The sequence below is a fragment of the Mustelus asterias genome, chromosome 11, assembly GCF_964213995.1.
Source record: "Mustelus asterias chromosome 11, sMusAst1.hap1.1, whole genome shotgun sequence".
In the NCBI taxonomy this organism is placed as follows: domain Eukaryota; kingdom Metazoa; phylum Chordata; class Chondrichthyes; order Carcharhiniformes; family Triakidae; genus Mustelus; species Mustelus asterias.
Window position 1 is genome coordinate 77,664,168 of NC_135811.1, and position 25,174 is coordinate 77,689,341.

Sequence of the window (25,174 nt, forward strand, 5' to 3'; positions counted from 1 at the left end):
CCAGAAGGCTATTGGAGAAGAGTAAGAGATTTAGACATAGAGAAAGAGTAATTCACTAGATTGGGGGTCTTGTAGCGCAGTCCCTGCCTCTGAGCCAGAATCTCCGGGTTTGGGTCCCACCCTAGGACTCGATGGCCAAGGAAGGTGTGTTCATCATGCGGTCAAACAGGTTGTGTGTGTCAACCTGCAAACCTCCCTGTCAACCTGCAAACCTCCCAAACACCTCAATGGTAGGTGGTAAGAGTGGGAGAGGCTCTTGTTCAGCCATACATGATGTGGAGTGGTGTCCCTCAAGCAAGAAGCCCCTGGCAACAGACTGGAGACCTGTTCAGGGAATTACTAGCTATGGAAACTGACAAAAGTCTGCTTTAGTGCATCACTGGGTGCAGGAAGAGAATTGGAATACTTTGGATTAAATGCGAGCAATGGGGGAAAGGAAACACAAAATAGGAGGTGGTGGCAGTTTCACAGTATTAGACATAAGGTTCATAGAGTCATACAGCACAGAAGGAAGCATCGTGGTCCATTGTGTTTCTGCCCATTCTTTGAAAAAGCAATCCAAATAATACCATTCGTCACTTGCAGTATTGCAGGGTTATGCAATTGCTTCTGTTCACTATGTCTGTGAATCAATGATTTTCCATATAGGGCAGGGAGTAGTGTCAAAATTTGCAGGTAATTTTGAAATTGGAGGCATAATAACTAATTCTGAGGACCAAATAATTTGCAAGAACATATTAAAAAGAATAGGATGGTTTAAAAAAAAAAGATGAAATCCAATGTCAAATGTGAGATGGTATATTCTGTTCAAAAGATATTTTGAAAGGTTAGTTCATGTGGAAAAGGGAATGGATTTGGTGGCTCAGGGTCACAAGATATTAAAAACAGCCCCTCAACCGGATAAGGTCATAAAGTGTTGTAGGATATAAAAGTCAAGATGCAATGATAAATCCATTTAAAATCTTAGTATAGTTTTGGGTTGCACAATATAGCGAGGATGTAGAGTCAATACATAAAGTACAGTATTGATTCATAAGGATGCTCTCTGGTATGAGGACATATAGATATAAAGAAAACATTGAGACTGGTTCCATTAGAATAGACAGGTTAGATAAAAACAGACGGTTTCCAGTAACTGAAGAGCATAGAATTAGCGGACATTAGTGTAAGATCAAATGTAAGAGATTTAGGACTGAGACCGCGAGTGACTTTATTTTACACAGGCATGTAAAGTTATAAAATGTAATGTGCCACAAGAGTTAGTTTTGAACCAAAAATAATGTCAACATTTAAGAATAGTTTAGATAGGTGGCTGAAGGAAAGGGGATTAAGAGAAATGGGAACAAACAGGACACAAGGAATTAAGACTATTGCATATGTGGAGGAATCAATGAAAGATGGCTGGGTTAGAAACCATGCTATATACAAACTATGTGATTGCAGAGCAACCCAGAAGTTCCTGCACAGGCCAAGAATAAGTTGGTCTTTTTTAATTTAGCGTTTTTAAATGGCTGTGCAAAAATATATAAAAGGGCCCACACAAATAAGAACATAAGAACTAGGAGCTGGAGTAGGCCTGTCCCCTCGAGCCTGCTCTGCCATTCAGTAGGATCATGGCAATCCTTTTGTGGACTCAGCTCCACTTACCCACCCGCTCACCATTACCCTTAATTCCTTTACTGTTCAAAAATCAATCTACCTTTGTCTTAAAAACATTCAACGAGGTAGCCTCAACTGCTTCACTGGGGAGGGAATTCCACAGATTCACGACCCTTTGGGTGAAGAAGTTCCTCCTCAACTCAGTCGTAAATCTGCTCCCTCTTATTTTGAAGCTATGTCCCCTAGTTCCAGTTTTGCCCGCCAGTGGAAACAACTTCCCTGCTTCTATCTTATCTATTCCCTTCATAATTTTATGTTTCTATAAGATCCCCCCTCATTCTTCTAAATTGCAATGAGTATAGTCGCAGTCTACTCAGTCTCTCCTCATATGCCAACCCTTTCGTCTTCGGAATCAACCTAGTGAATCTCCTCTGCACCCCCTCCAGTGTCAAAATTGTGCACAGTACTCCAGATATGGCCTAACCAGCACCTTATACTGCTGCAATATAACCTCCCTGTTTTTAAACTCCATCCCTTTAGCAATGAAGGACAAATTCCATTTGCCTTCTTAATTACTTGCTGCACCTGCAACCAACTTTTTGTGATTCATGCACAAGGACACCCAGGTCCCTCTGCACAGCAGCATGCTGCAATTTTTCACTATTTAAATAATAGTCCTCTTTGCTGTCATTCCTACCAAAATGGATGACCTCACATTTATCAACATTGTACTCCATTGCCCAAACCCTTGACCACTCACTTAAACTATCTATATCCGTTTAAGACGTTCAGCGTCCTCTACACACTTTGCTCTACCACTCATCTTAGTGTCATCTGCGAACTCTGACACACTACACTTGGTCCCCAACTCCAAATCATCTATGTAAATTGTAAACAATTGTGGTCCCAACACTGATCCCTGAGGCACACCACTAGTCACTGATCGCCAACCAGAAAAACTCCCATTTATCCCCACTCTTTGCTTTCTGTTAGTTAACCAATCCTCTTTCCATGCTAATATATTACCCATAATGCCAAGCACCTTCATCTTATGCAGCAACCTTTTGTGCAGTATCTTGTCAAATGTCTTGTGGAAATCCAGATACACCACATCCATTGTCCACCGTGCTCATAATGTCCTCAAAGAATTAGTTAAACATGACCTGCCTTTCATGAACCCATGCTGTGTCTTCCCAATGGGACAATTTCCATCCAGATGTCTCACTATTTCTTTCTTGATGATCGATTCAAACATTTTCCTCACGACAGAAGTTAAGCTAACTGACCAATAGTTACCTGCCTTTTGTCTACCTCCTTTCCTAAACAGTGGCATCAGATTTGCTGTTTTCCAATCTACTGGATTCGCCCCAGAGTCCAGCGAATTTTGATAAATTACCACGGGTGCATTTGCTATTTTCCCCCACCATCTCTCTTAATATCCTGGGATGCATTCCATCAGGGCCAGGAGATTTGTCTACCTTCAGCCCAGCCCCATTAACTTCCCTAACATTACTTCTTTAGTGATAATGATCATTTCTAGGTCCTCACCTGCCATAGCCGCCTTATCATCAATTTTTGGCATGTTATTTGTGTCTTCCACTGTGAAGACTGACACAAAATACCTGTTCAATGCCTCAGCCATTTCCTCATTTTCTGTTATTAAATCCTCCTTCTCATCCTCTAAAAGACCAATGTTTACCTTAGCCACTCTTTTTATTTTTATATATTTGTCGAGACTTTTGCTTCAAGGAAACTATCATGGATACCTTCTATGAACTCCTCCTGAAGGCTGCCTTGACCGACCTGATTTGATCAATCGACATGCAGATTAAAGTCCCCCATGATAATTGCTGTACCATTTTTATATGCATCCGTTATTTCCTTGTTTATTTCTTGCCCCACCGTGATGTTATGATTTGGCGGCCTATAGACTACACCTATCAGTGACATTTTTCCTTACTGTTTTTAATTTCCACCCAAATGGATTCATTGCTTTTCTCTATAGAACCTATATCATCTCTCACTATCGCCCTGATGTCATCCTTAAATATCAGAGCTACACCACCTCTCTTACCTTCATGTCTGTCCTTCCGAATAGTCTGATACCCCTGGATATTTAACTCCCAGTCGTGACCACCCTACAACCATGTCTCTGTAAATGAAAAGCTGTGTACAGCGGGAGAAAAACCTGTCTACAACCAAAAGTAAGAAGGAATATTGACCAGAAGGCCTGTTTCCTCTGATAATTTCTACGTGATTTTATGGCGGGTAGGCAGGATTTGATTTATTGTCACATGTATTGGGATACAGTAAAAAGTATTGTTTCTTGTGCACTATCCCGACAAAAAATACCGCTCATAGAGTACATAGGAGAGAAGAAAAGGAGAGGGTGCAGAATATCATGTTAGTCATAGCAAGGGTGTAGAGAAAGATCAGCTTAATATATGGCAGATCCATTCAAAAGTCTGATGGCAGCAGGGAAGAAGCTGTTCTTGAGTCGGTTGGTACGCAATCTTATATTTTTGTATCTTTTTCCCGATGGCAGAAGGTGGAAGACAATATGTCCGGGATGCATGGGGTCCTTGATTATGCTGGTTGCTTTTCCAAAGCAACGGGAAGTGTACTCGGAGTCAATGGATGGGTGACTGGCTTGATGGACTGGGCTATGTTCTCAACCCTTTGTAGGAGTGTGAAGCTGTAAGCTACTTGTCCATCCTTAAATCTCTGCTTTGGCAAGTTGAAAGCAATACACATTCCTGGATATACCATTTTTAATATTTCTTAAGTTTACTTGATAAATTCACAGTTTGGTAGCAATATTGCTGAGAACAATGGAAATTAAAACAATAGCTCAGAAAAGAAAAGATTGTCAAGAACTGTTGAGCAATCTGGGGGCGGGGGGGGGGTGATTTTACAATTGCGTCCCACTGGCCGATGGACGGGGCGAGCCGGTAAGATGGTGAGAGAACCGAGAAATCAGGTTCATGCTCGATTTCTTGCCTCTTGCGATTTGACTGGTACTGGATATCCAGTATGATCAGCTGGAAATGGGCGCGAGGCTGAATAAATTATTTAAATTTATTATAATCTGGTTTCACATAGATTTATTGAGCCTGGGATGGAATTGTCCAAGTTTATTTGGCTGAGTGACCTCGCCGGGAGAAGTTCTCTCCAGCGGGAATCATAACTGATCTCCAGAAACGGGGACCAGTTGTGATGGCCTCGCCGGTAGAACCGGAGGCCATGAAGGCCCTCCAGGGAGATTGGGGGAAAGGGAGGGTGCCACTTGGACAGTGCCAGCCTGGCACCCTGGGCAGTGCCAGGGGGTGGGCCGGAACAAGGTGGCCAGTTGCGCATTCTGCATCAGGGATCGGTGGGGAGAGGGGAGGGGTACCCACTGCCACTCTGCACTAGGGGTTGATTGGGGAGGGAGGGGTACGAATGGGGCTGGTCTTGGGGAGTGGGGTTGAACTGGTGATCGCAGTGGGGATGGGTTGGCCATCAGGGGGGTGGGGGGGTGGTTGGGCGGCCGATTGTAGCGGGAAGGAGGGAGCGGGGGCATCAGTCTGGGTGGGTGGGGGATCATGATAGTCCTTGGGTCCCCATTGTAGCTGAGGGGGTTGCTTTGTTGGAGGCAGGCTGAGAGCAGCAGAAGCTGAGTGGCAGGTCTCTGCTGCTAGAGATCTGCACATGCACAATGACACTCTCAGCCAGCATTCAGGTACCTTAAGCCCCAATGCCCTCCCTCTGCAGGCGAGAAGCTGTTTCTGCTGTTTTTCATGAACTAAGTGCATAAGTTAGCAGATTTGAACTCGCTCAAAAAACGGACTTGAAACTCTCCTGTTTTCATGCCCGTCCTGGAATAGAATTTTTTTGGTAAGATTGTCCCCATGGACATTAAATAAAAAGACTTGTGCAAATGGTCATGCATAAATTCATCTCCATACAGACATACCACGTCAAAACAGAACCTATTAATGTGGGGTAACTTAGCATGCTCAAAGTTTTCTAAGCATTTTCTATCTTGACTTGTCATTAAACAGTATTACTTACATTCTATTTTCCAATTTCCAATATTAATGTAATCTTGTACAATGATTAAGACTTCAGGGCTGACTTTACAAAGGTGTACTGTATTTAAAAAATTAATTCCCACAACTTAAATGGGCAGTGTAGTGCAACTTCCTGATTAATGCTCCCATTGGGCTCCTGTTTCCTCCCACAGTCCAAAGATGTGCAGGTTAGGTTGATTGGCCATGATAAATTGTCCCTTTGTGTCAGGGGGATTAGCAGGTTAAATACATGGGATTGGGGGATAGGGTCTGGGTAGTGATGTTGTTGGTGCAGACGCGATGGGCCGAATGACCTTCTGCACTGTAGGGATTCTATGAATTGGGTTAACATTTGTAAAACTGGCTGTTGATTTGGTTTTGTTTATTGACGAGCTTCAGGTTTTGTCTATACTACCTGATTATCTGCTGGCTGGACGGTAAGGGTGTTCACAAACGTTGGGGTGAAAATCGATATGTGTTGTTCCCATTTTAGGCTGAAAAACATCTGCACTGCATACTAACTTACAGTGGGACAGCCTGCACTCAATCAGTGCAAGCATTCTTTGAAAAACAGATGCCAGCTCCTTAAATATGTCAAATAGGAATCTAATGCCTATGAAAGAACTCTTTTCAGAAAATAGTCAACAGTGAATAAGAAAATGGCAGTCTGCTTCGCTCATAGATCTTCAGCAGCCATCAACTATAGGTAAGTATATGTCTTAAAAATAAACAATTCTGTGAAGACCCTGCTCTAACACCTGCTATCAGGACTTATTTGCCAAAAAGACAGATGAGTTAAGAGTATTTGTGAAGGCTGACTGCTCATGCAGTTATGAGGCCAAAGAATCAATTTCCATCCATCCTTAATCCTCTGGTACAGAAGCTGTGTCTCAGCTTCTTAATAGCGGCATACACGGTAGCAGAGTTCATGCAGTGTTACCTCGGCTCAAGAGTACAGAGCCCATACAAGGCCCTGCAAAGTCCATGTGCACTTTCACCCATGGCCTGGCTGGCCACTCCCAAGGGTGTAAAGAAGTTGAAGGAGGAAGGTTTTGACTCCCTAGCATAGATCGCACTGTCTTCTAAGTTTGTGATATCTGAGTTAAGACTAGGCAACCAGATATAGCTCCGGGCCAGTATTTTCATTTTCAATATTCTAAGGTGGCCACTATGTAGCTCTTTGAGTATCAAACACCATCCTGGATGAAAAACAACCATCGGCGACCCCCAGAAGGATTCTACTGTGCTCAACATTGAGCTTGTTCCTTTTCATTAAGTAAGATTTCATCTCTTCTGAGGCTTGCCCTTGGAGTTTACTATTCAGGATAATGTGTGTCAATTTTGATAAAATCGGTTCTTAATCTGCTTTGCGGATACTGGTAGGGTGTCTAAAAAATTTAAGGTCATCACAACCTCTTCTAGTGCCAGTGGAGGAGTAGGGCTCACAGGCAGCGGAAGGCGCCTCAAAGCATCAACATTGATCATTCAGGTTCTGGGGCGATGCTTTAAAAGGTATTCATAAGCAGCAAGTAGCAGAACCCAACACTATCCGGGTGGAGGCAATGAAGGGATTGTCTTATCTTCTTTGAATAACCCAAGTAGAGTGGTCTATCAGTATTCTGAAGCGCCTGTCATAAACATACCGATGAAATTTTTTAATGCCAAAGATGACTGCCAATCCGTCTTTCACAAATTGTGACTACCTGTGCTCAGCGTCTGAGAGGGTCCTGGATGCATGTGCAATGGGTCTTTCTGATCCATCTTTCCAACAATGCAAAAGAAAAGCCCCGATCCCATAAGACCATAAGACATAGGAGCGGAAGTAAGGCCATTCGGCCCATCGAGTCCACTCCACCATTCAATCATGGTTGATTTCAACTCCATTTACCCGCTCTCTCCCCATAGCCCTTAATTCCTCGAGAAATCAAGAATTTATCAATTTCTGTCTTGAAGACGCTCAACGTCTCGGCCTCCACAGCCCTCTGTGGCAATGAATTCCACAGACCCACCACTCTCTGGCTGAAGAAATTTCTCCTCATCTCTGTTCTAAAGTGACTCCCTTTTATTCTAAGGCTGTGCCCCCGCGTCCTAGTCTCCCCTGTTAATGGAAACAACTTCCCTACGTCCATCCTATCTAAGCCGTTCATTATCTTGTAAGTTTCTATCAGATCTCCCCTCAACCTCCTAAACTCCAATGAATATAATCCCACGATCCTCAGACGTTCATCGTATGTCAGGCCTACCATTCCTGGGATCATCCGTGTGAATCTCCGCTGGACCCGCTCCAGTGCCAGTATGTCCTTCCTGAGGTGTGGGGCCCAAAATTGCTCACAGTACTCCAAATGGGGCCTAACCAGTGCTTTATAAAGCCTCAGAAGTACATCCCTGCTTTTGTATTCCAAGCCTCTTGAGATAAATGACAACATTACATTTGCTTTCCTAATTACGGACTCAACCTGCAAGTTTACCTTTAGAGAATCCTGGACTAGGACTCCCAAGTCCCTTTGCACTTTAGCATTATGAATTTTGTCACCGTTTAGAAAATAGTCCATGCCTCTATTCTTTTTTCCAAAGTGTACGACCTCGCACTTGCCCACGTTGAATTTCATCAGCCACTTCTTGGACCACTCTCCTAAACTGTCTAAATCTTTCTGCAGCCTCCCCACCTCCTCAATACTACCTGCCCCTCCACCTATCTTTGTATCATCGGCAAACTTGGCCAGAATGCTCCCAGTCCCGTCATCTAGATCGTTAATATATAAAGAGAACAGCTGTGGCCCCAACACTGAACCCTGCGGGACACCACTTGTCACCGGTTGCCATTCTGAGAAAGAACCTTTTATCCCAACTCTCTGCCTTCTGTCTGACAGCCAATCGTCAATCCATGTTAGTACCTTGCCTCGAATACCATGGGCCCTTATTTTACTCAGCAGTCTCCCGTGAGGCACCTTGTCAAAGGCCTTTTGGAAGTCAAGATAGATAACATCCATTGGCTCTCCTTGGTCTAACCTATTTGTTATCTCTTCAAAGAACTCTAACAGGTTTGTCAGGCACGACCTCCCCTTACTAAATCCATGCTGACTTGTCTTAATCCGACCCTGCACTTCCAAGAATTTAGAAATCTCATCCTTAACGATGGATTCTAGAATTTTGCCAACAACTGAGGTTGTTGGCAAAAGGGGATACATCACACATCAGGATGAGTTCCTTCTTGGGATCAAAATGGGCTAACAGTTTTGATGACAATAATTGTGTTTAACTTGTTGAAGGCCTCAGCCTGTGGTTCTTTCCATGACCATCTTTGGTGCTTCCGCAGCAGGGCGTGCAAAGGGACCAGGAATGTAGCCAAGTCTGGAATGAATTTCCCACAGTAGTTCACTAATCCTAAGAAGGATTTTAACTCTGTGATATTTTTCAGGACTGGTGTCCCTTGATGGACCTTACTTTCTCTTCTACAGAGTGTAAATCTTTTGCATCCACCTGATAACCCAAATAGATCACTTCCTTCCCTGAAAAGCACATTTTTCTCTCTTTAGGTGTACCCCAGCTTTCGAAAATCTATTTTGCACCTCTTCCAAATTCGCTGAATGCTCTTGTTCTGAGATGTCCGTGACCAGAATGTCATCCAAATATAGTGCCACTTTAGGTAACCGCTTAAGTACGCTCTCCATCATCTGCTGGAATATGGCAAACGATGAGACCCCGAAGGGAAGCAGGTATATTCATACTAGACCTTGTGTGTATTTATTGTAATGTATTTCCGGGATACCTCATTCAGTTTGAGTTGAAGATAAGCATATCTCATATCCAGCTTGGTGAACGTCTGCCTGCTAGGTCGTTTGGTTTACAAATCCTCAATTCTGGGCATTGGGTACTTATATAATTCGGAGACCCGAATATATATTTATAATCCCCAAAAACGTGGACTGAGTTATCCAGCTTGAAGACAGGGACAATAGGTGTGGCCCACTCTGAAAACTGTATGGCTGTTATAATACCCGACTTTTCAAGGTTTACCTTGATTTAATACCAGGTTTTTGAGGTAATACCCAGGTTTACCTAGGAGTCCGTCCTCCACTTTCTCTAATAAAGGTAAAGTGGCTATAGTCCCAGATGACCATAAGCTGCTCTCCTCTTTAAGGGGCAGAGCTGACTGGTGGTGATTTAACCCGAGGATCACCACATCTCAGGCAAAGGGCAACATTGAGAAGGCAGGGCTTTCACAAATAACCTCAGCCGATATGGGAATTGAACCCATGTTGTTGGCATCATGAATCAGTGGTACAGCCAACTGAGCTAACCGACTCCCCAGTAGGGGACTCTAACAGGGAGGAAGAGACAGGTCTTGTCCTGTAATATTAGGGCATGGCATTAGGGTCGATGTGGATTTTGGCTTGTTCCCCTCTTATCTTCCTGAGTACTTCCTGGAAAACTTCAGGATATCTGCAAATTACTTCATACCCACTCGCTTCACCTATCTGGAAGGTCTCCAACCAATTTAACCTGAATTGCTGGAGCCAATCTCTCCCTATACTTGCATGGATGAGTTCAGCTTCAAAACATTCAAGAAGCTTGGCACCCCCATGTGGACAAAACAGTCTGCTTCAGTGGCATTCTCACCACCTTAAACATTCATACCTTCCATCACAAACTATTCATGGCTGTAGTGCATATCATTAACAAGATGCACTACAGCAACTTGCCAAACTTTCTTTGACAGCACGTTCAAAACCAGTGGCCTCTACTACTTAGAATACTTAGGCCACCACCTGTAAATTCCTCTCCATGGCATGCCATCCTGACTTGGAAGTATATTGCTGTTCTTTCACAGTCGCTGGATCAAAATCTTGCAGCACTCTACTTAACAGCACTGTGGGTGTACCTGCACCACATGGAATGCAATGGTGCAGGATGGCAACCCACCACCACCACCTTGGGGGCAATTAGGGATGGACAATAAATGCTAGTCTATCCAGTAATGCTAACATCCCAATCATGAATAATAAAAGGCTATAACTTCCTTGGAGTCGCAATCAGCGTCAGATTGCCATTCTGTACAGACTTACCGGTGCTAAAATTCTTAAGCTCCTGTCTCGCCCGACCATCCTGACTCAGGCTGGGTGAGATTTAGGCAGCACAGTGCATCTCCAACTCCAGCACAAAGTGTGAAAAGATGTGAAGGAGGACATGGGCCCTTTTTCACAGCCCGGGGTGGGGGGGAACGGTGGTTGCATGGACATCAGTGAGTTGGGGTCGGCTCGGGGGATCAGGTTGTAGGGTGTCTGTGGGGAATACTGTGCGGGTGGGGTGCTTAGTTGTGGGGTGGGGCGGGTGTGTGAGGGAGTCCCCTGAGGGTTCGGAATTGTGGGAGGGTGTCCCAAGTGGGGTTCAGTTTGAGTCCTTAAAATGGTTATGCTGAAGTTGGAAGTGTTTTTGTTGGATGGATCCCAGCACAATTGTCTAAGGGAGGTTAATGTTTCTGGACAATTACCACACGAATCCTCACCTGGGAACTTGCAAGAGGATTTCCAGCGCATTTTTGGTGTACTCCTAAATCTGATGCTGGGGAGTTAGGAAGTTACAGGCCTTATGTTCAGTTGTAATGGGGTAGATTTTCAACTTATTGTCTAGGCTTAAAACTGGTGTTGCAGATCAGTTGCTCTCTATGGATCTTGATATTCATTTTCAATGTTAGTTAGGAAATTAAAGTTGGGTGGTCTCCAAGAGGTGATTTGCAGCACTAGTTGTGTGCCAAGGTAGCTGGGTGATGATCTACTTCATATTTCTGCATTCCAGATTTCCCTCCTTAAATCAATATATCTTTTAGCCTAATCAACCTGCCTCCCTCCACCTCCCTTAACATATCTCCTAACTCATACTCACGGTCTGGATTCAACCCTTGTACTGTACAAACTCTGGTTTCTGACTCCTTAATTGCACTTCACTTCATAACCACTCCTGAGGCGTAAGTGCAGTAAACATAATATTTGTAAGAGTGATGTGGGACTGAACTAACATTTTTGCTTCAGCTGTTGTCAAACTGGCATTGTCTGCATATTTAGATTACCTCACATTTGCTCTGCTAAATACTTCTTCTTCATCTGAGGAATCTTTGTAATGTGATCCATGACCCATTGATTTCTTACGAACTGAATCCAGTGGCTGGTACAAATCTTGAAGCCAAAGTGGCTTTGGAAGATCCGTATCATCATCCAACAGGGGTGCCTGATAACAAATACAGTCATTTCAGTTTGATTAGATGAAAGTGATGAATTGGCAAAAAAAAATATCTTTCTGAGGTACTATCTCGCTCTGATTGCCAATTCTATTGAAGAAGTCGATGCAAAGTTAAAGCAAGGAATTAACGTTTTATCTACCTTTCCACTAAAGTTGGCACATGGAAGAAAACATAATCAATGTTTTGTTTTCAGTTGAAATGTTACCTTTTGTGCATCTTTTGATGAACTTTTCCCAGTTATTCGTTCTGTAACTTTCTTCAGAGGGCTGTGTGCACAAAACACACAGAACTGTTGACATTTCTGAGTTTGTTTCACATAAAAATATATGGGTTGCGAAAGCCAGAATGGAACAATATATTTCATAACTTATTTGCAGACAGAATATTTACCTCTTAGATTGCTTTTTACAACCAGGATCTCCAGAAGCATAAGGCGTCTTTGATTCTGACCTTTGAGAGCAAATCTATTATCAAAATGTAAAAGTTAAAAGAGAACAAGTACAATTTTTTCTTTAAGTTAATTACTGTTCTTAACATGTTCGGAATATAAGATCAAAAAGCAAAGAACATGAGTGCTTTAAGAGCAGAATTATATGAAAACAATACTCCAACTGCAGGTAAAAGCAAAATACTGCCGATGCTAGAATCTGAAACAAAAACAGAAAGTGCTGGAAAATTTCAGCAGGTCTGACAGCATCTGTGGGAGAGAATAGAGCCAACGTTTCAGTCTAGAGGACTCTTTGTCAGAGCTGAGAGCAAAAGGATTCAGCAGAGATTTATACTATGAGGGTGGAATGGGATAAGGGGAATGTAAATGAGGATACCGAAGGCTGAGAAGGTGCTAAAAGTGTCCATTAAGTGATCAGGATGCGTGAATGGCAGAACAGAGGTACAGATAGTTAAAGGACTGCCTGAGGATTGGCAGGGGTTGTGGGGGGGGGGGGGGGGGGGGGGGGGGGGGAGGAGGAGGAGGAGGAGGTGAGAGGAAGATGTGTTGAGCGGTGGCATCAAGCTGGAGTTGGCGGAAATAGTGGAGGATGATCCTTTTGAATGTGGAGACTGGTGGGGTGAAAAGTGAGGACAAGAGGGACCCTGTCCTGGTTCTGGGAGGGAGAAGCAGTGGCCCGGTGGATGGGTTGGACGCGGTTCAGAGTCCTGTCAACCATAATGGGTGGAAAACCATGATTGAGGAAGAAGACATATCAACAGCTCTATTTTGGAAAGTTGCATCATCAGAACAGATGAGGCGGAGGCAAAGGAACTGAGAGAATGGGATGGATTGTTTACAGGATGTGGGACATGAAGGGCTGTAGTCAAGATAGTGGTGGGAATCGGTGGGCTTGTAATGGATACTAGTGGACAGTTTATCACCAGAAATGGAGAAAGAGAGGTCAAGGAAGGGAAGAGATGGACCAAGTGAAGGCTGTAGAGGGGTGGAAATTGGAAGCAAAATTGATAAATTTTTCCAGGTCCAGACGAGAGCATGAGGTGGCACCAAAATAGTTATCAATGTACCGATAAAGGAGTTGTGGGAAGGAGCCGGAGTAGGACTGGAACAGGGAATGCTCCACAGAACCCATAGAGAGACGGGCATAACTGGGACCCATGTGGGTGCCCATAGCCACACCTTTTATTTGGGGGAAGCTGTAGAACTGTAAACGAATGATCTGCTTTTGCATGCCATCACGTCAGGACTGTCCAGTGTTTTTAAACAGTCTAACTCCACTAGACATACCACCGCAGAAGCTTAGATTTAAAGAAGGAACATTTATAAGTATAATACAAAACTTGAATCCTAAGCAAAGACATAATGATGGAATTGGATTGGTGGTGAGGAATTTCTTCAAGGATGCCGAAATTATAACAGGCAGGTTTGAAGAAAATAGGGTTTTTATTCTTCAATTTTCATATTCTCTGACTATAAACAAGTCACAAAGCCAGACCTCTGACGAACTTTGTAGTCAGGTCTGTTTTTAATACACGGACTACGTGAAATTACGCGACTCATTCTAAAGTAAGAAATTTAACACAAAAATCTTGCTCATGTTCATGCCAGAGGGATCTTATGGTCTTGCCGACGACACATCCCTGCTGTGTGTTTCCCAGCAGTGAGAGGTGCATTTAACAGGAAACCCCATTGGCAACGATGGGACCATAAAATCCTGCCGCCAGTGAGCACACCACCTCTCACCACCACAAAATACACCGTGGAGTGGGAGAAAAATACAGCCTCAATGATTCTACTGACGTCTTTGGTGAAAGAATAACCAGAAATTTAGGCTATTAATTCCACTGCAAGTGTTTTGTGGTTCTCTGCTAGTATAGGAATATTGGGCATGATAGATTCATTTAATTGAGTTTGGGTGGCCCAAGTACAGTCACAACTTCCTCTGTGCTCAATATATGATATTTGCTCCTGCCATGCAATGCCTTTCACATGCGGTGCAAAAATGTAACATTTTCCATGTGTATTCGTCTACATTTCAAGATACCAATCATTCATTTTTGTATGATATATTTTCTTATTTTTTCAGCCTGATTTACATTACATTAAGTATATTCTTTCAAAGTTAGTGAAAAATCACACAAACACCTGTCATATTTTTGTTCGTGTTTTACAGTCATGTGATAAATGATTCTACTTCTAGCTGTGGCATTAGTTCCTCTGTAGTTACTGCAGTGGGACTTGTCACATTTCTTGAAAAAGATCACGATTAGACCATCTCTGAAACTGCCTGGTATGTTCTCCTTTCAGATAATGGAAATTAGTTCATGTATTCATGCTAAAAGTGCTTCTCCATCACGTTTTAGTTCTTTGGTGGGGATTCCATCTGCTCCTGATGCCTTGTTTATCTTTAGCTATTGGATGGCTTTTTCCACACTGGGTTCCCCGCTCTCCTCCTGCGCTGCTCCACACTGGGTTCCCCGCTCTCCTCCTGCGCTGCTCCACACTGGGTTCCCCGCTCTCCTCCTGCGCTGCTCCACACTGGGTCCCCGCTCTCCTCCTGCGCTGCTCCACACTGGGTTCACTGTTCTCCTGTGCTGCTCCACACTGGGTTCACTGTTTTCCTGTGCTGCTCCACACTGGGCATACTGCTCTCTTCCTACACTGCTTTATACTGGGTACACCACTCTCCTCCCACACTGCTCTATAATGGGTTCACCACTCTCCTCCACGCACAACCCCCCCTACCCCATGCTGGGTACACTGCTTGACTCCCACACTGCTTCATCGCTTTCCTCCCTTGCTGCTCCACACTACCTTCACCACTCTTAAACCCATGCTGCTTTATATTGGGTGCACCGCTATACTTCCACTCTGCTCCAAACTGGTTTCCCTGCTCTCCTCCTGTGCTGATTTACTGGGTTCACCACTCTCTTCCCATGTTGGTCCACAATGGGTTTGTGATATATTGAAATGGGTTGCAGGTTGCTTTAAGAGATAATCATATGATTTGTTTGTGATGTCATTAGGGTGCTGCCACAGACCCTTGTTTTACTTTCAGTTTGTACTCTGTGCAATGCAGAGACCATCTCTTCCAATAAAACCATTGTGTGTTAGCTTGAATCTAAGTGTGCAAACCACACCTTAAAACATACAACCCCTAACATAGTTCGGACATTTCACATAACAAAAATTAGCTACATGTTGGGATTTTGATTCATCGAAAACATCAAGAAAAGATCCCAAGTAGAAGACAAAATCATTGTAGTCCTCACACTTTGAATATTAGAAGACTTTGGAGAAACAACAACAGGAGTAAAGATTGAAGTGCCAGTGCAAGAAGACAGTAAGAAAAAAGCTCTCTCTGTAGTTTGAAAAGGGGGTTTTTCAAATCAGAGCAAAGTGAGATTTCAGGCAGTTTCTGGCACGTTGAGTTGTTTTTCTGTACAGCTGGGGTCATTTAAAAAAAAATTATACATCAAGTCAACAGTCTGCATGTCAAAAAAGAGTATTGAGAAGACAGTTACAAAAATATAAACTGAGCAGTCTCAAGTCGCCAGTGCCTGCAAGAGAAATAGTGGGTCAATTAGGATCAACGAGGCTTTTCAATGAAGAAAATGAATCATGCAGTTCCTGTGCAGAGTGTTTTCAGTAATTTGTACAAGCGAATAAAATTGCAAACTAGTTGCCTGTACTCATTTTTTTTCAGTACAATAGAATATAAAACCTTCAATTTGCCCAGGAACATGGTTCACCCAGCTAAGCCTGGAACACTAAGCTTACGAAGACTTGACAAAGATCTCTGAAGAGCAGTACTATCCCAAGCACTGATCATCACGGAATGGTTCAGATTCGACCGAAAGAATCAAGTGGAAGGCAAAAGATTGCTCAGTTTGTGACAACCTTAAAAAGGCTGGCACAACATTGTGAGTTTGGTGAGTCATTAGTAGGTTCTCTTTGGGATCGTCTAGTTTGTGGTCTCCAAACTGAGGCTACCCAAAGAAGATTGCTTTCTGAACATGCTTTGACTTTAAAGATTTTAAATCAGTGTCAATGGAACTGGCTGCTAAAGAGGCCTTCACAATTTGGTGCAGGAGTGAAGATCCACAAGTTGGTTGCTGCCCACAAGAAGTCAAAATAGCAAGAAACATGCCACAGATGTGTCAAAATGGGCCATTCAGTCAGTAAATGCTGGAACAAGAATAGTAAATGCAAGAATTGTGGCAAAATGGGTCACATTACAAAAGCTTTCTCGGCTAGACCAGCTTCTCCTGAGACGAATATTCAGAAGAATCTGGGTATCTTCAAGAAGAACAAGTTACATTCTACAGAAAGATTTTACAACATGCGAGAAAAGAATTATGGCTGAATTTAACTGAACGTCTTATCCATAGAGGGCGAATCACAGATTCTGGGTGATTCTGAAGAGGACAACCTTTTAGGATGAGGTTGATACTGGTGCTGCTGTGTTTTTAATTCCTGCGATGACATGCCTGCAAAACCTGAAGATCTTTCTTTAAAACCCACTGATGTTTATGTCATTAGTGCTATTAAAAGGTTACATCATGGTCAACGTAGAACTGAGTGGACAAACCGCAGAGTTGACTCTCCATGTGGTCCATGGTAATTTTCCAACTCTATTTGGGAGATCATGGTTGGAGAGGATTAAAGCTTAGCTGGAGTGCTGTCAACAGATTGGTTGATGTCAAAACACACCTACACCTTTTGGATAAATACAAGAGTGTATTTGAAGAGACACTTGTCTCAATGATGGGAATTCGAGTGAAACTCAAGATAAAGCCTAACAGTCAACCAAAAGTCTCAAAGCAATTTGTCCCAAGGTTGAAGAAGAATTAAAATGACTCGTTAACATTGTGTGTTAGAGCCAGTTCCAATGAGTAACTGGGCTACTCCCATCGTACCTGTCATGAAACTAGATGGTTCCGTTCATATTTGTGGTGAATTTTTAAACAGCCATAGATACGGTGTTGTGCGCTTTTCAACATCTACTTCCGTCAATTGAAGATTTGTTTGCTGCATTATCAAATGGGCAGAAATTCAGCAAGATTGTCCTTTCACAAGCATACTTACAGATGAATGTAACCGTTGAGTCGTAACCATTGCTTACCATCGTTATTCATAAAGGTCTCTTTCATTATTAAAGATTTTTGGAATAACATCCATTTCAGCCCTATTCCAAAGATCAAAAGATCAGATTTTAAGTGGTTCTCTGGTGTACAATGTTAGATAATACTTTAATACTGGGTCCAGTAAACAGGAGCATTGAATAATTTAGAAGCAACATTGGAACGTTTTCAAGTACATGGTATGCACATCTGGTATTTGAGTTATGTTACTGTTAGTGAAGGAATACATAAAGCATCTAAAAAGATGGATGTTATTTTAAAAGCACCATGTCTAATGAATGTGATGCAATTCAGATCTTTCTAGTATTAGTAAATTATTATGGCAAATTTATTCCTAATTTAGCTACATTATTGAAGCCATTGCATAATTTACTATCTGTGAAACAGTCATGGGACTGGACAACAGAATGTGAGAAAGAATACAAGGATGCCAAAGATGCTTTGCTGAAATCTGAAGTATTGGTTCATTTTAATCTGAAGCTACCATTACTGCTTGCATGTATTGCTTCACCTTATGGAGTACGGGCCACCTTATGGAGTAGGGAACAATTATTTCACATATTATGTATTCAGGAGAAGAATGGCCAATACCTTTGGTTCACATACTCTTTTTTGTGCTGAATCTAACTACGCTCTGTTAGAAAAAAAGCATTGAGTATAATTTTTGGCGTAAGAATGTTTCATCATTATTTATATGGTCGTCATTTCACATTACTGACTGATCATCGACCTTTAGCTGCTATTTTTGTGCTGTACAGAGACATATTGTCATTAGCTGCTAGGCAATTGCAAAGATGGTGACTGATCTTATCTGCAAACTCTTATGAAATAAAGTATTGTCAATCAGAGTGCCATGCTAATGCATTATCACGCATACCTTTACCTACTGAACATATACCACCAACTAGTATTGGTATTTTAAAAAAAATTTTGGTCAGTAGATCATTTGTTCAAATTCATACCAGAAATGATCCCATGATGGGGATGGCGATAAATATTGTATTGAAAGGAATGATAGCTGGAACGCATTGTCTGCATCCTGGTTTGACACCATAATTGCCAAGAAAGCTTGAGTCGACTGTCCAAGGTGGGTGTCTAATGTGGGGAATCTGAGCAATTATTTCTCCTAGTCTGCGTGGAAGAGTTCTTGAACAACTACATGAATGACATCCTGATATAGTCCAGCTGAAGGAATTAGCATGTAATCATTATTGGTGACTGGGTCTGGATGCTCAGATTGAAGCAAAAGGACTGTCAATCCTGTTCTCGAATAAGAAATAACACTACCGTCGTCTCCTTTGCACACTTGGGCTGTTTTTAGTCATAATTGAAACACACTCAAAGTGGCCTAATGTTGTTTTCATGAGATCAATTACATCTGAACAAGCCATTGAAAAGCTTGACAAAGTCTTTGCAAGATTTAGTAAACTGGAACATAATGTTAGCGATAATGGTTCATAGTTTACTTCGCAAGAGTTTGAGGATTATCTCAAACTAAATGATATTTAGCGTGTAAAATCTGCACTGTATCCATCAAATAATGGATTAGCTGAAAGATTCATACATTCTTTGAAATATTCTTTAAAAGCTTCAAATGAGCAAGATTCGTTATTACGTTGTGTGAATAGCTTTTTGGCATCTTATAGAAACACTAACCATGTGACTACTCAACCTCTATTACTACTCTTAAAGGAAAAATTGAGGACTACGTTCGATTTGTTATTACGTCCAGAAACGTCATAGAAATTCAAAACAATCTCGTTGCTAGACGAGAACTGATGGCAAAGCAACACTAATTTCAACAAGGGGGTCGAGTGTTAGCACATAATAATGCTACGAGTGAGAAATGAGCACCAGCTAGTTTTAGCAAAGCCAGGTCCAATTTCTTACACGGATCAAACCGAAGATGAACTAGTTTGGTGACGCCATGCTGACCAATTGTTGTCATCTCAAAATCTCCAGAAGTACCAACTTCTTTAGTCCCTAGTGTTGTGAACACTTCTACAGAAGACTCAGTTGAATCTGAGTTGCCTGATGATTATGTCTTTGCTACTATATAACCACGTGAGAATGAAGTAGACATTAGTTCCAAGTGTCTACAGAAGTTCCAAATCATACTTCCAGTGTCAAAGGCAGCAAAATTCTAGAATGTTGCATACAACCAAAGAGGAATGGATATCCTCCTGATCAACTTTTTGACTGTGTATAATGGTTAATGATGCATAGTACTGTGTCTAGAGTGTTATTGATTCTATCATAGTAATTTGGTGTCATGACCACAGAAGTAAAGAGAGAGGGATGTTATATATCTAAAAGGATTGGAGGTTGCTTTAAGAGCTGATCACATGATTTTATGGTGATGTCATCAGGGTGTTGCCACAGGCTGCTGTTTTACCTTCAGTTTGTACTCTGTGCAGTGCAGGGAACATCTCTTTCAATAAAACCTGTTGTGTGTTAGTTTGAATCTACATGTGCATACCATGTTCTTATTGTGAAAAGCCAGAATCCTTAACATGGTTAGGATATTACAGCATGCCCTGTGCTCCTCCTGTGCTGCTCCACACTCAGTTCCCCACTCTCCTCCCATGCAGCTTCATTTTGGGTTCACTGCTCGATACTGGATTCACTGCTGTCCTCCCGAGGTCCTCCCCAGTTGGTTCATCGCTCTCCTCTCGTGCTGCTCCACTCGGTGTTCACCTCTCCGCTCATGCTGTTTCACACTGGATTGGCCTCATGCCTCCTAGGCTTCTCTAAACTGGCATCCTGCGCCAGTTTATACTGGGCTCACTGCTCTCCTCCCGCATTGCTCCACACTGGGCTCGTCAATCTCCTCCGTGCTGCTCCACACTGGGTTTGCTGTTCTTCTCCTGCGCTGCTCCATACTGGGCTCACTGCTCCTCCCGTGCCTTCCATACTGTGTTCACTGCTCTCCTGCCATGCTCCTCTACACTGGTTTCATTGCTCTCCTCCCCACATGGCTTTATACTGACCTCACTGCTCTCCCCCGCTCTGTTTCACACTGGGTTCATCTCTCTCCTCCTACCATGCCCCACAATGGATTCACTGCTCTCCTCCCGCACTGCTCCCCACTGGGTTCTTCACTCAAGCATAAAGCAGCATTGTAGGAGAGCGGTGAACCCAGTATTGGCTGCTACTGTGTTCTAATGAAGCTGAACATAAGCTTGAGGAATACCTTCTCATTTTTCTACTTGGGAGCCTACAATCTGTTGTCCTCAACATTGAGTTCAAGTGTTATAAGCATTAAAGTCTCAGCCAGTCACTGCATTTGTGCTCTGCAACCGATGTAGATAAATTGGGTAGTGCACTCTGTGGTCATGAGCAATGAATAATGCAATGAAAGCCACAGTAGAAACATCCACTATAAATGTTCCAATTGAGGCATATATCCAGAGGCTTGAGCACATGATAGGCTGACATTCCGAATCATTACTGAGGGGCAGCTGGACTGGAGTGAAATGTTTTTCTGACACTTTGGCTGCCTGCACTACAAATCTAAAATCTTAAACATTCCCCTTAAACAAAAAATATATCAATAGCACATTATCATCATACCTCTTCCCTTATTTGTATTCTATAAAGGTACATATCTTATTACATCTATGCAAGCAAAGTTAACAGTAATATAGACCAGTTCAGTCTTTCCTTTCCAACATTGAACGTTCCATTCTTTAAAATATCATAATCGTGATAAAACATCTGCAATTACGTTCTCTTTCTGTTAATGGTTGACACTCTACTGTTGTTCAGCTGCTTCCTCCTTCTTTTCAGAGGTCTCCTTCTGTTCTTGATCCTGTTTTGATTACAAGTCCAAGCCGGTTATGTTGTCTTGATTGTAAATTAATCCTGGGGATGTCAGCAGAGAGCTGGGCGGGAGCTGGAGGGTAAAATTTTACATCATAGAAACGTAGAACCCTACAGTGCAGAAGAAAGCCATTCAGGCAATCAAGTCAGAGCCGACTCTTTGACGGAGCATCCCACCCAGGCCCTATCCCCGTAATCCCATGTATTTACCCTGCTAATCCCCCTAACCCACACATCTTGGCACACTAAGGGGCAATTTAGCATGGCCAATCCACCTAACCTGCACATCTTTGGACTATGGGAGAAAACTGGAACAACTGGAGGAAATACACGGGGAGAATGTGCAAACTCCACACAAGTCACCCGAGGCTGGAATTGAACCTGGGTCCCTGGCACTGTGAGGCAGCAGTGCTAACCACTCTGCCACCATGCTGCATTGAATGCAAACTGCTACAAACTACTTCGGATTTTCTTTTTAATTTCATTCTCTGGATCCAATCAATTCTTTTGATTTTCAGAATCCCAAGATGTCAAACCAAAGTAATTTTTTTATCCATCATGGGACATGGGCGTCGCTGGCTGGCCAACATTTATTGTCCGTCCCGAGTTTCCTTTGAACTGAGTGACTTGCAAGGCCATTTCAGGGCAGTTGAGATCAACCACATTGCTGTGGCTCTGGAATCACATGTAGGTCAGGACAGGTAAAGTCCAGAAGGTTGAGCTGGGCACAGACTTTGTCAAAGTGAATGCGTCCCTTTGCACGTTTTCTCAACTTCACATGTCTTCAAAGCCATCCAGAAGGGTCACTTTATTCCTATCCTTTTTCTTTTAAAAATGCCATAATTGCTCTTACCTTCTGTTGCAAAATGGTACATTCAAAATTCTTTCCAGAGTCTCCCACCTTTAGCTTCAGATTATAATTTTCGTCTTCCAGATGCTGGCATTTCTCTCTTGTCATGCTATTCTGTTTCTCAATCTCAAGATCACATATGACTGCTGACTGATCTACATTTTTCCTCTCATAGATGATGAGTTGCTGTTGACATACCTGCAGTTTATGCTCAGTTAATTTCAACAACTCAGGAGCAGGCTCCAAATCAGTCAATGTTTTCTGCATCTATCTCTGGACCTGCTCAATTTTCTTATTCACAGCGTCTTCCTGTAGCTTGTTCTCATTCTCTGCCTTCGTCAGTTTCATGTTGCACTCATCTGCTTCCATGTCTTCATTAACTGAGATGGTCTTTATAGCGTTTGATAGAGACTTTCAGCTGTCGCATCTCCGACTGAGTAAACGTCAACTTCTCCTGAAGCTATACCAAATTTAGTGATTGAGTCTATACAGATGTTGCTTAATTGGAATTCCTTAATTGGGATTGTTGCATTTCCTATATCTACATCATGTACTACTTTGGTATTTCCCTGTTTGTTCCTACAAATAGCTCTGTGAGATTGTAATAACTTTCAGGTCATTTTAGTTTTCTGCCAGTAGATATCTCAGTAACTTATCCCAATTTCTGATTACTTTCTCATTGTCCAATCTAATTTGAGGAATGTCAAATTCAGAATCATCTGGATTTGTTTCTTCACTCAGTTGTAACAACCAACACGTCCTCCTTCTGCTTTCCTTCCCATCAAAATACCATTTTAGCATATTAACATGACACACTCAGGAGCTTTCCTTCTCTCTGGCATGCTTATCAAATTTCTTTTGATTTGTTAAGGCCCGCTAAACCTTGCTTTTAATAGTTCACCTACCACGGGTAATAATACTAATGCTTTCTCCCCACTAACAAAACTACAAATGATCTCTTTGTTTTTTTCATTGCAAGCTAAGCTACTTTTAAACGCTGCCTAGTCAACTCAACAGCCCAAGTTTATCTCTCCCGAGTCCAACAATGTAGTCCCAGAAAGCTGACTTACCAATTTCTCTTTAATCAATTTAAGTGATCCTCTTACCTCATGACCAAAAATCAATTCAAATGGATTGAATTTAGTTGAATCATTAGGTGCATGCCTAATTGCAAAAGTACAAATGGAACTCCATCATCTCAATCCTTGGGATAATCCTGACTTTCCAACGAGATCTCCTTTGCCTTGGCCACCTGCAGATTTCTCTTTTCCCCAGTTTCTATCCCTCACAAACTGAAATTGAGGTCGAAAATCAAACACTAATTTATGAACTAATTCAAAATCATCTGCCATTTCTGCTGCTAATCTTGCAATTTTTTCCCTTTGCTCTTCCACCATTCTAAATTGAAGTATTCATTTCAGTTCCTGATATCCAAAGGCTCTCTCCCTTTCCTTTGCTTCAAATTCAAGCTGTCTCATTTCTTTTTCCTGTTGTAACTTTCATTTGTAATTGAATTTTAGCCAATTCCATTGTTTCAAACTGTGTGTCTGGTAAACTTAAATGTTGTGCTATTACTGAAATTATCTCTGCCTTCCTTGATCCTTCAGGCATAGTCAACTACAGCTTGTTTGGCAACTCCAAAAGCTTTGTTTTAACCACCCTTTGTAAACCACTCCGAGTGCCCTCTTCCACACCCAGGAAAATTTGAGCCACTGAAAAGAGTATTTTTTCATAAGGCAATCCCTATTTAAGATAAGTGAATTCAACAACTGAAAGAAAGCACCTGCTCCCCACAATCACTGTACTTAAATCCATAATCTGAAAACAAACAAGGATTAATACTTTTTAATCCTGGCAAGAAGTCCCAATTGTTGTTAGGATCTCAGACCGGAATTCCCAAATTACATTAGGAAGCCAGGCTAGACTCCAACAATTTTTGACATGAATGTGAGGATAGGATGCTTCACTCCAGGGGTAATTCCCTTGACAAATTAGGGGTCTTTTACAGTAAAACAATCTTTATTTAACAACACAGTTTAAATGTAATTCTAACGAATGAAGCAGCTTAACTATTAAAAGTTGAACAATATTTAAAAATGAAAGGAAGCAACTTTACTTTCTAGTTTAGGATGTTGCAGTTCCAAATAAGCAGCATTCCTCTTAGACTTAAATGCCTACTTGTTATAAATTGTGTTAACAGTCTTGAAGCTTTCAGAGAGATTTCTGGAAAGAGCATGAGTTTTCAGGAACCATCTGCACGTGCCTCTTTTCAGCAGGACTGCAGCTCTAAAACCCCAAAAGCTCCTTTCTCTCTGCAGACCAAGCTTTGCACAATATCACATGAACCTTCCAATCACTCGAAGCAGAAATCCCAGGGGAACTGGGCGGCATGGTAGCACAGTGGTTAGCACTGCTGCTTCACAGCTCCAGGGACCTGGGTTCGATTCCCGGCTTGGGTCACTGTCTGTGTGGAGTTTGCACGTTCTCCTTGTGTCTGCGTGGGTTTCCTCTGGGTGCTCCGGTTTCCTCCCACAGTCCAAAGATGTGCGGGTTAGGTTGATTGGCCAGGTTAAAAAAATTGCCCCTTAGTGTCCTGAGATGTGTAGGTTAGAGGGATTAGTGGGTAAACGTGTAAGGATATGGGGGTAGGGCCTGGGTGGGATTGTGGTCGGTGCAGACCCGATGGGCCAAATGGCCTCTTTCTGCACTGTAGGGATTCTATAACTTAAAGCGACACATTCTCAGCTGAAATGAGTTATTAACTTGCTTTTATAAGGACATAAGAAATAGGAGCAGGAGTAGGCCATCTAGCCCCTCGAGCCTGTCCCGCCATTCAATAAGATCATGGCTGATCTGAAGTGGATCAGTTCCACTTACCCGCCTGATCCCTATAACCCCTAATTCCCTTACCGATCTGGAATCCATCTATCCGTGATTTAAACATATTCAACGAGGTAGCCTCCACCCCTTCAGTGTGCAGAGAATTCCAGAGATTCACCACCCTCTGAGAGAAGAAGTTCC